This window comes from Perognathus longimembris, chromosome 19, assembly GCF_023159225.1.
Source record: "Perognathus longimembris pacificus isolate PPM17 chromosome 19, ASM2315922v1, whole genome shotgun sequence".
Taxonomy (NCBI): Eukaryota; Metazoa; Chordata; class Mammalia; order Rodentia; family Heteromyidae; genus Perognathus; species Perognathus longimembris.
In genome coordinates this window covers 32,726,619-32,738,326 of record NC_063179.1, presented here as the reverse complement: position 1 = coordinate 32,738,326, position 11,708 = coordinate 32,726,619, and positions in this window count along the sequence as shown.

Sequence of the window (11,708 nt, the reverse complement as noted above, 5' to 3'; positions counted from 1 at the left end):
CAGTGTAAACATAACGTAAATGGGAGCATAAAGCAGACATGAGCATAAGCAATCGTAATACAAGGCAAATGCAAACATGAGCAACTGTAACACATGAGCAATTACAACACAGGCACAAAGCAATAGAGGGTCTCTTATCTGGCTCAGTCCATAGGAAATAGAGGAATCCTGGTCCATTCTGGTGTCATTCAAGGTAGCGCAGATGGGTCTTCCTTCCCTCGATGGTGAGGTAGAAGCAGGTTCAGGTCCTGGCGATGTGGCAGCCAGGGTGCTGGTAACTTAACAGTTGAGGTTAGTAAACACTTTATAGTAAACATTGCAGCAGCAGGGAATACGGCCTAGTGGTAGAGTGCTTGGCTCATATACATGAACCCATGGGTTCGATTCCTCAGCACCACAGACATAGAAAAAGCCAGACGTGGAGCTGTAGCTCAAGTGGTAGAGTGCTAGCTGTGAGCAAAAAAGAGGCCAGGGACAGTGATCAGGCCTTGAATTCAAGCCCCGTACTGGCAAATATATATATTTATCATGATGCAACCACTGATTCACACGAAACAATCATGTGGAAAATTATAGACAATTTCCTAAAATTCCAAGAACACCAACAATGGACATATTTGTGTGATCAGACCTTATGGATCTTTGCAATGTTTCATGAATCAATTTCCCTCTAAACAAATCAATGATGTGGTAGCTAATGTATGTAAGTTATTTCAATATATTCTTAATAAATTTTTAGCGATGTGATATCTTCAAACTAAGAGTACTAGCTAAAATACAAGATAGCTTTTAAGTTGTTTAGTCATGCTAACTGATTTTAGAACCAACTAGATTTTATCACATAAAGATGAGAGAGAGTTAGCTAGTGTGTTGCTGATTAAATTGTAAAAAAATCCAAAACTTATTTGTGCCTTGATCTAATTTAAGATATGAATAATGTCATAATGACTGTATGAACTAGATGTATTTTCTTTTTTTTTAATTTATTTTTTATTAATTGAACATAATTTTTTTTACAAGGTGTTGTGCAAAGAGGGTGCAGTTACATAGTAGGGCAGTGTGTACATTTCTTGTGATATCTTACAACCTGTTTTTCCATTCCTTGTCTAGGTCAGGTAGACACATATGCAATATACAATGTATCAAGCACATATACAGTGTTCACAGACTTGGTCTCTACTGTCTCTCCGTCTCCCTTTGTTAACAGTCATATATCAGGGAGATCATGCCCCTTTGTTTTCTGTGTTCTAGGCTTGTCTCACTCAACATTATTTGTTCAAGTTCCGACCATTTCCCTGCGAATAACAATATTTCACCATTCCTAATCGCTATGTAGTATTCCATTGTGTATAAGTACCATATTTTTTTGATCCATTCGTCTGTGGAGGGGCATCTGGGTTGTTTCCATATTTTGGCTATTGTGAATTGTGCTGCAATAAACATGGAAGTACAAATGTCTTTTTGATATCTTGGGTTTTGCTGTTTAGGATAGATGCCTAGGAGTGGTATGGCTAGGTCATAGGGTAGGTCTATATTGAGCTTTTTGAGAAACCTCCATACTGTTCTCCAAAGTGGTTTTACTAATTTGTACTCCCACCAACAGTGGAGAAGGGTTCCTCTTTCCCCACAGCCCCTCCAGCATTTGTTGTTTCCTGAGTTCAGAGTATAGGCCATTCTAACTGGGGTGAGGTGGTATCTCAGGGTTGTTTTTATTTGCATTTCCTTTACTAGCAGGGATGTTGAGCATTTCCTCATGTGTTTCTTTGCCATTTTTATATCTTCTCTTGTGAAGTCTCTCTTTAGCTCTTTTGCCCATTTCCTAATAGGTTTATTGGGCTTGGAGGGGCTTAGTTTTTTGAGTTCTCTGTAGATGACAGATATCAGGTCTTTGTCTGTTGCTGTGCTGGTAAATATCCTTTCCCATATCGTTGGCTGTCTTTCTATTTTGGTGGCTATGACCTTAGCTGTGCAGAAACTTTTTAATTTGTAGTAGTCCCATTTGTTGAGTCTTTCCCCTATTTGTTGTGCCCCTGGGACTCTATTCAGGAAATTCCTTCCTGTGCCTATAAGTTCTAGTGTCTTTCCTACTTTGTCCTTCAGTAGTTTCAAGGATTCAGGACTGATGTTGAGGTCCTTGATCCATTTTGAGTTGATCTTGGTGCATGGTGATAGGCTTGGGTCTACTTTGAGTTTTCTGCATATGGCTGCCCAGTTCTCCCAGCACCAGTAGTTGAAGAGGCTATGTTTATTCCATTGTATGTCTTTAGCTCCTTTGTCAATATCAGTTGGCTGTAAGAGTGCGGTTTTATTTCTGGGTCTTCAATTCTAATCCACTGGTCTTCCGATCTGTTTTTATACCAATACCATGCTGTTTTTGTTATGATGGCCTTGTAGTAGAGCTTGAAATCTGATATTGTGATACCTCCTGCACTATTTTTTTTGCCTAGAATTGCTTTGGCTATTCTAGGTTTTTTGCTGTTCCATATGAATTTATGGATTGGTTTCTCTATTTCAGTGAAGAATGTGGCTGGGATTTTGATAGGTATTGCATTGAATTTGTATAACAATTTGGGCAATATGGCCATTTTCACTATATTGATTCTGCCTACCCATGAGCATGGGAGGTCTTTCCATCTCCTTGTGTCTTCTTTGATTTCCCTTATTAGATTTTTGTAGTTTTCATTGAATAGGTCCGTCACGTCCTTGGTTAAGTTGATCCTAGGTACTTTATTCTTTTTTTGGCTACTGTAAATGGAATTGTTTCCATAATTTCCTTTTCTGTTTGTCTATTGCTGGTGTACAGAAAAGCTGCTGACTTTTGTGGGTTGATTTTATATCCTGCTACTTTGCCAAATTGGTTTATTAGGTGTAGGAGTTTGGGTACTGAGGTTTTTGGGTCCTTCAGATACAAGATCATGTCGTCTGCGAATAGGGATAACTTGATTTCTTCCTTGCCGATGTAGATCCCTTTGATGTCCTCCTCTTGCCTTATTGCTATGGCTAGGGATTCCAGCACTATGTTGAACAGAAGTGGGGAGAGTGGGCATCCTTGTCTTGTTCCTGATTTTAGGGGGAATGACTTAAGTTTCTCTCCATTTAATATGATATTAGCAGTTGGTCTGTTGTATATGGCTTTTATTGTTTTGAGGAATGTTCCATCTATTCCTGTTCTCTCCAAAGCTTTTAATAGGTATGGATGTTGTATTTTGTCAAAGGCTTTTTGGGCATCGACTGAGATAACAATGTGATTCTTGATTTTAGCTCTGTTTATGTGGTGAATTACGTTGATTGATTTACGGATGTTGAACCATCCTTGTGACTGAGGGATGAAGCCTACTTGGTCATGATGTATGATATTCTTGATCACTTTCTGGATCCTATTAGCTAATATTTTATTGAGGAGCTTTGCATCTGTGTTCATTAGTGATATTGGTCTGTAGTTCTCTTTTTTTGTTGGGTCTTTGCCTGGTTTGGGAATTAGTATGATATTAGCTTCGTAGAATGAGTTTGGAATTTCTCCCTCCATTTCTATTTCGCGGAAGAGTTTGAGGAGTATTGGAATTAGCTCCTCACTAAAGGTTTTGTAGAATTCGTTGGTGAATCCATCTGGGCCTGGGCTTTTCTTAGTAGGGAGGTTCTTGATTACCTCCTGTATCTCACCGTAAGTTATTGGTTTATTTAGCTGATTTATTTCTTCTTGGTTCAGTTTGGGCAGTTTGTACTTCTCTAAGAATTGATCCATTTCTGTAGAATTATTGTTTTTTGCTGAGTAGAGGTTTTGGAAATAGCTCCTTATGATTGTTTGAATATCGTGTGTACTTGTTGTAATTTTTCCTGTGGAGTCCCTGATTTTACGAATATGAGTCTCTTCTCTTCTTTTTTTTGTAAGTCTTGCAAGGGGTCTGTCAATTTTGTTTATTTTCTCAAAGAACCAGCTTTTAGTCTTATTTATTTGTTGAATGGTCTTTCTATTTTCAATCAGATTTATCTCTTCTTTAATCTTTGTGATCTCTCCTCTCCTAGTCGTTTTAGATTCTGTCATTTCTTGTTTCTCCAGTTGTTTTAGTTTCATCGTGAGGGTATTCACCTGCTCTGCTTCCATTCTTTTAATGTGGGTGCTGAGTGCAATGATCTTGCCCCTCAGAACTGCCTTAGCTGTGTCCCATAGGTTTCTTTGTGATGTGTTTTCTTTGTCATTGTGGCTTATGAATTCGTTGATTTCATCTTTAATTTGATCTGTGGCCCAAGTGTTGGATAGCAGCGTGGGGTTTAGCCTCCAAGAGTGTGTATAGGCTCTGTGGTATCCTTTGTTGTTGAGGGTTACCTTTAATCCACTGTGGTCAGATATAATACATGGGATGACGTCAATACTTTTGTATTTGCTGAGGTTCTTTGTGTGGGCTATGACGTGGTCTATTTTGGAATATGATCCATGGGCTGCTGAAAAGAAGGTGTATTGGGTCTCTGTAGGGTGGAAGGTTCTATATAGGTCTGTTAGATCCATTTGGGAAATGGTGTTATTTAGGTCCTCAGCTCCCTTACTAATCCTCTGAGTGTTGGATCTGTCTCTTGGAGAGAGAGGAGTATTAAAGTCACCCACTATGATTGTGTTTGCGTCTATCTTGCTCTGTAATTCTTTGAGAATTTGCTTGACATATGTCGGGCCTCTTTTGTTTGGTGAGTATACATTTATCACCGTGATTTCTTGATTCTGGATTTTTCCTTGTATTAATATGTAGTGTCCTTCTTTGTCTTTTTGAGTGGACTTTAAAGAGAAGTCAAGCTTGTCTGAGATCAGGATGGCTACACCTGCCGTTTTGGTGGATGCATTTGCTTGGTAGATCTTGCTCCATCCTTTCACTCGAAGCCTGTTTTTGTCCCTTGCTGTAAGGTGGGTCTCTTGTAGACAGCAGATGTCAACTTTTTGTTTGCGAATCCATTCTGCCAGTCTGCTCCTCTTTATCGGGGAGTTTAAACCATTTATATTTAAAGAGATCAAGGATAAGGGTGTTTTTTTCTCCTTCCATTTTCTTGGTGGGCTGTTTTTTCTTCTTTTTTTTTTCTTCTTGTCTTTAGTGAGCTTGTGTTTCTGCTGGGCTTTGGCTATTGAAGTTTCTTTCTGATTCTGTCTGTGTGTCTTTTACGATCTCTGTTGGGTGGGGTTCCCCTCTTAATATTCGCTGTAGGGCTGGTTTTTTATTCACATACTCCTTTAGCTCCTCTTTGGTGTGGAAAGATCTGGTTCTCCCTTCGAATGTGAACTCCAGTTTCGCTGGATATTTGATCCGAGGTTGTAAATTGTTATTCTGGAGTACTTGGATGGTGTTCTTCCACTCGCTTCGAGCTTGGTAAGTTTGTGTGGATAAGTCGGATGTTATTCGAATCCTCTTCCCATTGAAAAAAGTTTCCTTCTTCGCTTTGGCTGAATTCAGAATTTGCTCTTTAATCTTGAGGTCTGAAGTCTTGAATATTATGTGCCTTGGGGTGGCTTTCCTGGGGTCTGGCCTGCCAGGTGTCCTATAGGCTTCGGTTACCTGGATGGGGTCCCCTGTGAGATTGGGGAAGTTTTCTGCAATAACTTTATTGAGAACATGATTAAGCCCTCTGCTCTGGTATTCGGCTCCTTCTTCTATTCCAATTATGCGCAGATTATATCTCTTGTCTTTGTCCATTAGTTCCTGGATTAGTCTTCCCTGAAGCTTCACCTTTTCTTGGAGTGTGGTCATTTTCTGGTTGTTGTCAGCTGCTTCATCGTCCAGGCGAGAGATTCTGGATTCTATATGGTCTACTCTTTGTGTCATGGTTTCAATTGCAGAGTTTATGGATGTCAGAGAGCTATTTATGGTTGTCATATCAGCTCTGATCGTGGAGATTTCTTCCTTTAAAGAGTTGTATTTTAAATCTATTTTTTCTTGCATTTCAATTCTTAGGATGTGGAGATTTTCTTTAAAGGCAGCTTGCATTGTATCCATTTTTGCTTCCATTTCTTTAAAGCAGGTTTGCATTGTATCCAGTTTTGCTTCCATTTCTTTCTTGGCTTCCTGGGTGTCCTTCCAGATTTCCGCTCTAAATTCCTGGAATTGTTTTCTGATTTCATTTCTGACGGTTTCGATCATTCCTGTTAACATGGCCTCATTTGCTTTTTTAGTCTCCATTTCCTCTTCAGTCGTGCTGCTTTTTGGAGCTGGCGAGTTGGCTTGCCCTTTGATGAACTGAGTTATGTTTCTTTGTGATTTGCGCATCTGGAGATCTGGATGGCTTCTCAGGTTTGGTTTGTAGCTCCTCCCTCCCTCCTGTGTAGACGTGTCTACGGGCAGCAGGTGCTGTCGCTGTGTCCCCGCCCACCAGTGCAGGGTACGCCTACCAGTGCGGGCGCTGTCGCCGGGGGCCCTGCCCTCCTGTGCGCTGTGCGTTCAGTGCAACAGGCACTTCGGCGGGATATGCCTCCCAGAGCAAGTCCTGGGTTGTTGTGTTGTGCTTGCGCCCTCCCACGAGACCGTTGTGGGGGGGGGTACGTGTGGGGCCCAGTGGGATCGACTGTCCGGGTGTGGCTTGGCACCTTCAGGCCTCACCTCCGCTGTTAGGAGGGGGGACGTGATCAGGCTCAAGTGCCCCTGCTGGGCTGGTATTGCCCACCAGCGCCTGTGGTTTTAGTTGTAAGAGTCTGCGAGGTCCAGGCGCCTCAGGTGGGGTTTGCACAACCGGCTGTCTCCCGGCCCCTGTTGGGAAGGGGGCGGGGCCGGTTCTGCCAGTTCAGGAACCTGTGGGGTGTTGGTGCTGCTGAGCCCTTCCCCTGCTAAACTGACTTCCCAGCGCCTGATGGGGGTTTCCCCGCCTGATTTGTGGGTTCTTTGTTCCCTCAGGGGTGGGGGAGGGGGGAGGGGAGGGCACTCACTTTTGCTGCTTTGTGTGTGTGTCCCGCGCAGCCGTTGGCCCTCCAGGGGTTGGCTAAGTGTCGTGGTGGCTTCCCTGGTTCCCGATTTCTGCCGCGCTGGGTTCCCTTGTCCAAACCCGGTGTGGACCCGAACTTCTCGTCGCTGCCGGTGTGTCTTGGTCCGCACCCTGCCTTGTGTCCGTGGGGTCTCCCCCTATATGAATTCTGCGCTCCTGGCAGCCTGTCTGCCGATCGCCGGGTTCCCCTTTCCCAGCCTGACCCTGTTTGTGCCAGGGTCGGCTGGAGGGGGGAGGGTGCCCCGGTGAATCTCCGGCTCCGTGTAGGTTTTCGGTTCTTCTTTTTTGCTCCTTTTTGTTTTCCTGCGTTTCTCCACTGCTTCTGGCTGCTGGTTTTGCTGGGTTCTTGATGGGGTGTTGGGTGTTGGGGTTCCCAGCTCACTATGCCGTTGGAGCGAGTCGGGGTGCCTCCCTATTCCATCGGCGCCATCTTTCTTCTCCTAACAATGTAATTCTTAATTTTAGATCTGTTTATGTGGTGAATTACGTTGATTGATTTACGGATGTTGAACCATCCTTGTGACTGAGGGATGAAACCTACTTGGTCATGATGTATGCTTTTCTTGATCAGTTTCTGGATCCTGTTAGCTAATATTTTATTGAGGAGCTTTGCGTCTGTGTTCATTAGTGATATTGGTCTGTAGTTCTCTTTTTTTGTTGGGTCTTTGCCTGGTTTGGGAATGAGTATGATATTAGCTTCATAGAATGAGTTTGGGATTTCTCCCTCTGTTTCTATTTTGCGGAAGAGTTTGAGGAGTATTGGTATTAGCTCCTCACTAAAGGTTTTGTAGAATTCATTGGTGAATCCATCTGGGCCTGGGCTTTTCTTAGTAGGGAGGTTCTTGATTACCTCTTGTATCTCACCGTAAGTTATTGGTTTATTTACTTGATTTATTTCTTCTTGGTTCAGTTTGGGCAGTTTGTACTTCTGTAAGAATTGATCCATTTCTGTAAAATTATTGTTTTTTGCTGAGTAGAGGTTTTGGAAATAGCTCCTTATGATTGTTTGAATATCGTGTGTACTTGTTGTAATTTTTCTGGTGGAGTCCCTGATTTTACGTATATGAGTCTCTTCTCTTCTTTTTTTTGTAAGTCTTGCAAGAGGTCTGTCAATTTTGTTTATTTTCTCAAAGAACCAGCTTTTAGTCTTATTTATTTGTTGAATGGTCTTTCTATTTTCAATCAGATTTATCTCTTCTTTAATCTTTGTGATCTCTCCCCTCCTAGTCGTTTTAGATTCTGTCATTTCTTGTTTCTCCAGTTGTTTTAGTTTCACCGTGAGGGTATTCACCTGCTCTGCTTCCATTCTTTTAATGTGGGTGCTGAGTGCAATGATCTTGCCCCTCAGTACTGCCTTAGCTGTGTCCCATAGGTTTCTTTGTGATGTGTTTTCTTTGTCATTGTGGCTTATGAATTCCTTGATTTCATCTTTAATTTGATCTGTGGCCCAAGTGTTGGATAGCAGCGTGGGGTCCAAGAGTGTGTATAGTGTCTGTGGTTTCCTTTGTTGTTGAGGGTTACCTTTAATCCACTGTGATCAGATATAATACATGGGATGACGTCAATACTTTTGTATTTGCTGAGGTTCTTGTGTGGGCTATGACGTGGTCTATTTTGGAATATGATCCATGGGCTGCTGAAAAGAAGGTGTATTGGGTCTCTGTAGGGTGGAAGGTTCTATATAGGTCTGTTAGATCCATTTGGGAAATGGTGTTATTTAGGTCCTCAGCTCCCTTACTAATCCTCTGGGTGTTGGATCTGTCTCTTGGAGAGAGAGGAGTATTAAAGTCACCCACTATGATTGTGTTTGTGTCTATCTTGCTCTGTAATTCTGTGAGAATTTTCTTGACATATGTTGGGCCTCTTTTGTTCGGTGAGTATACATTTATCACTGTGATTTCTTGATTCTGGATTTTTCCTTGTATTAATATGTAGTATCCTTCTTTGTCTTTTTGAGTGGACTTTAAAGAGAAGTCCAGCTTGTCTGAGATCAGAATGGCTACACCTGCCGTTTTGGTGGGTGCATTTGCTTGGTAGATCTTGCTCCATCCTTTCATTCGAAGCCTGTTTTTGTCCCTTGTTGTAAGGTGGGTCTCTTGTAGACAGCAGATGTCAACTTTTTGTTTGCGAATCCATTCTGCCAGTCTGCTCCTCTTTATCGGGGAGTTTAAGCCATTTATATTTAAAGAGATCAAGGATAGGGTGTTTTTTCTCCTTCCATTTTCTTGTTGGGCTGTTTTTTCCTCTTTTTTTTTTCTTCTTTAGTGAGCTGGTCTTTCTGCTGGACTTTGGCTATTGAAGTTTCTTTCTGATTCTGTCTGTGTGTCTTTTACGATCTCTGTTGGGTGGGCTTCCCCTCTTAATATTCGCTGTAGGGCTGGTTTTTTATTCACATACTCCTTTAGCTCCTCTTTGGTGTGGAAAGATCTGGTTCTCCCTTCGAATGTGAACTCCAGTTTCGCTGGATATTTGATCCGAGGTTGTAAATTGTTATTCTGAAGTACTTGGATGGTATTCTTCCACTCACTTCGAGCTTGGTAAGTTTGTGTGGATAAGTCGGATGTTATTCGAATCCTCTTCCCATTGAAAAAAGTTTCCTTCTTCGCTTTGGCTGAATTCAGAATTTGCTCTTTAATCTTGAGGTCTGTAGTCTTGAATATTATGTGCCTTGGGGTGGTTTTCCTGGGGTCGGGCCTGCCAGGTGTCCTATAGGCTTCGGTTACCTGGATGGGGTCCCCTGTGAGATTGGGGAAGTTTTCTGCAATAACTTTATTTATTTTTTTTTTAATTTTTTTTTATTATTAATTGAACATAAATTTTTTTTTTACAAGGTGTTGTGCAAAGAGGGTGCAGTTACATAGTAGGGCAGTGTGTACATTTCTTGTGATATCTTACAACCTGTTTTTCCATCCCTTGTCTAGGTCAGGTAGACACATATGCAATATACAATGTATCAAGCACATATACAGTGTTCACAGACTTGGTCTCTACTGTCTCTCCGTCTCCCTTTGTTAACAGTCATATATCAGGGAGATCATGCCCCTTTGTTTTCTGTGTTCTAGGCTTGTCTCACTCAACATTATTTGTTCGAGTTCTGACCATTTCCCTGCGAATAACAATATTTCACCATTCCTAATCGCTATGTAGTATTCCATTGTGTATAAGTACCATATTTTTTTGATCCATTCGTCTGTGGAGGGGCATCTGGGTTGTTTCCAAATTTTGGCTATTGTGAATTGTGCCGCGATAAACATGGAAGTACAAATGTCCTTTTGATATCTTGGGTTTTGCTGTTTAGGATAGATGCCTAGGAGTGGTATGGCTGGGTCATAGGGTAGGTCTATATTGAGCTTTTTGAGAAACCTCCATACTGTTCTCCAAAGTGGTTGTACTAATTTGCACTCCCACCAACAATGGAGAAGGGTTCCTGTTTCCCCACAGCCCCTCCAGCATTTGTTGTTTCCTGAGTTCAGAGTTTAGGCCATTCTGACTGGGGTGAGGTGGTATCTCAGGGTTGTTTTTATTTGCATTTCCTTTACTAGCAGGGATGTTGAGCATTTCCTCATGTGTTTCTTTGCCATTTTTATATCTTCTCTTGTGAAGTCTCTCTTTAGCTCTTTTGCCCATTTCCTAATAGGTTTACTGGGCTTGGAGGGGCTTAGTTTTTTGAGTTCTCTGTAGATGACAGATATCAGGCCTTTGTCTGTTGCTGTGCTGGTAAATATCCTTTCCCATATCGTTGGCTGTCTTTCTATTTTGGTGGCTATGACTTTAGCTGTGCAGAAACTTTTTAATTTGTAGTAGTCCCATTTGTTGAGTCTTTCCCCTATTTGTTGTGCCCCTGGGACTCTATTCAGGAAGTTCCTTCCTGTGCCTATAAGTTCTAGTGTCTTTCCTACTCTGTCCTTCAGTAGTTTCAAGGATTCAGGTCTGATGTTGAGGTCCTTGATCCATTTTGAGTTGATCTTGGTGCATGGTGATAGGCTTGGGTCTACTTTGAGTTTTCTGCATATGGCTGCCCAGTTCACCCAGCACCAGTAGTTGAAGAGGCTATGTTTATTCCATTGTATGTCTTTAGCTCCTTTGTCGAATATCAGTTGGCTGTAAGAGTGTGGTTTTATTTCTGGGTCTTCAATTCTAATCCACTAGTCTTCCGATCTGTTTTTATACCAATACCATGCTGTTTTTGTTATGATGGCCTTGTAGTAGAGCTTGAAGTCTGGTATGGTGATACCTCCTGCACTATGTTTTTTGCCTAGAATTGCTTTGGCTATTCTAGGTTTTTTGCTGTTCCATATGAATTTATGGATTGGTTTCTCTATTTCAGTGAAGAATGTGGCTGGGATTTTGATAGGTATTGCATTGAATTTGTATAACAATTTGGGCAATATGGCCATTTTCACTATATTGATTCTGCCTACCCATGAGCATGGGAGGTCTTTCCATCTCCTTGTGTCTTCTTTGATTTCCCTTATTAGATTTTTGTAGTTTTCATTGAATAGGTCCGTCATGTCCTTGGTTAAGTTGATCCCTAGGTACTTTATTCTTTTTTTGGCTATTGTAAATGGAATTGTTTCCATAATTTCCTTTTCTGTTTGTCTATTGCTGGTGTACAGAAAAGCTGCTGACTTTTGTGGATTGATTTTGTATCCTGCTACTTTGCCAAATTGGTTTATTAGATGTAGAAGTTTGGGTACTGAGTTTTTTGGGTCCTTGAGATATAAGATCATGTCGTCTGCGAATAGGGATAACTTGAT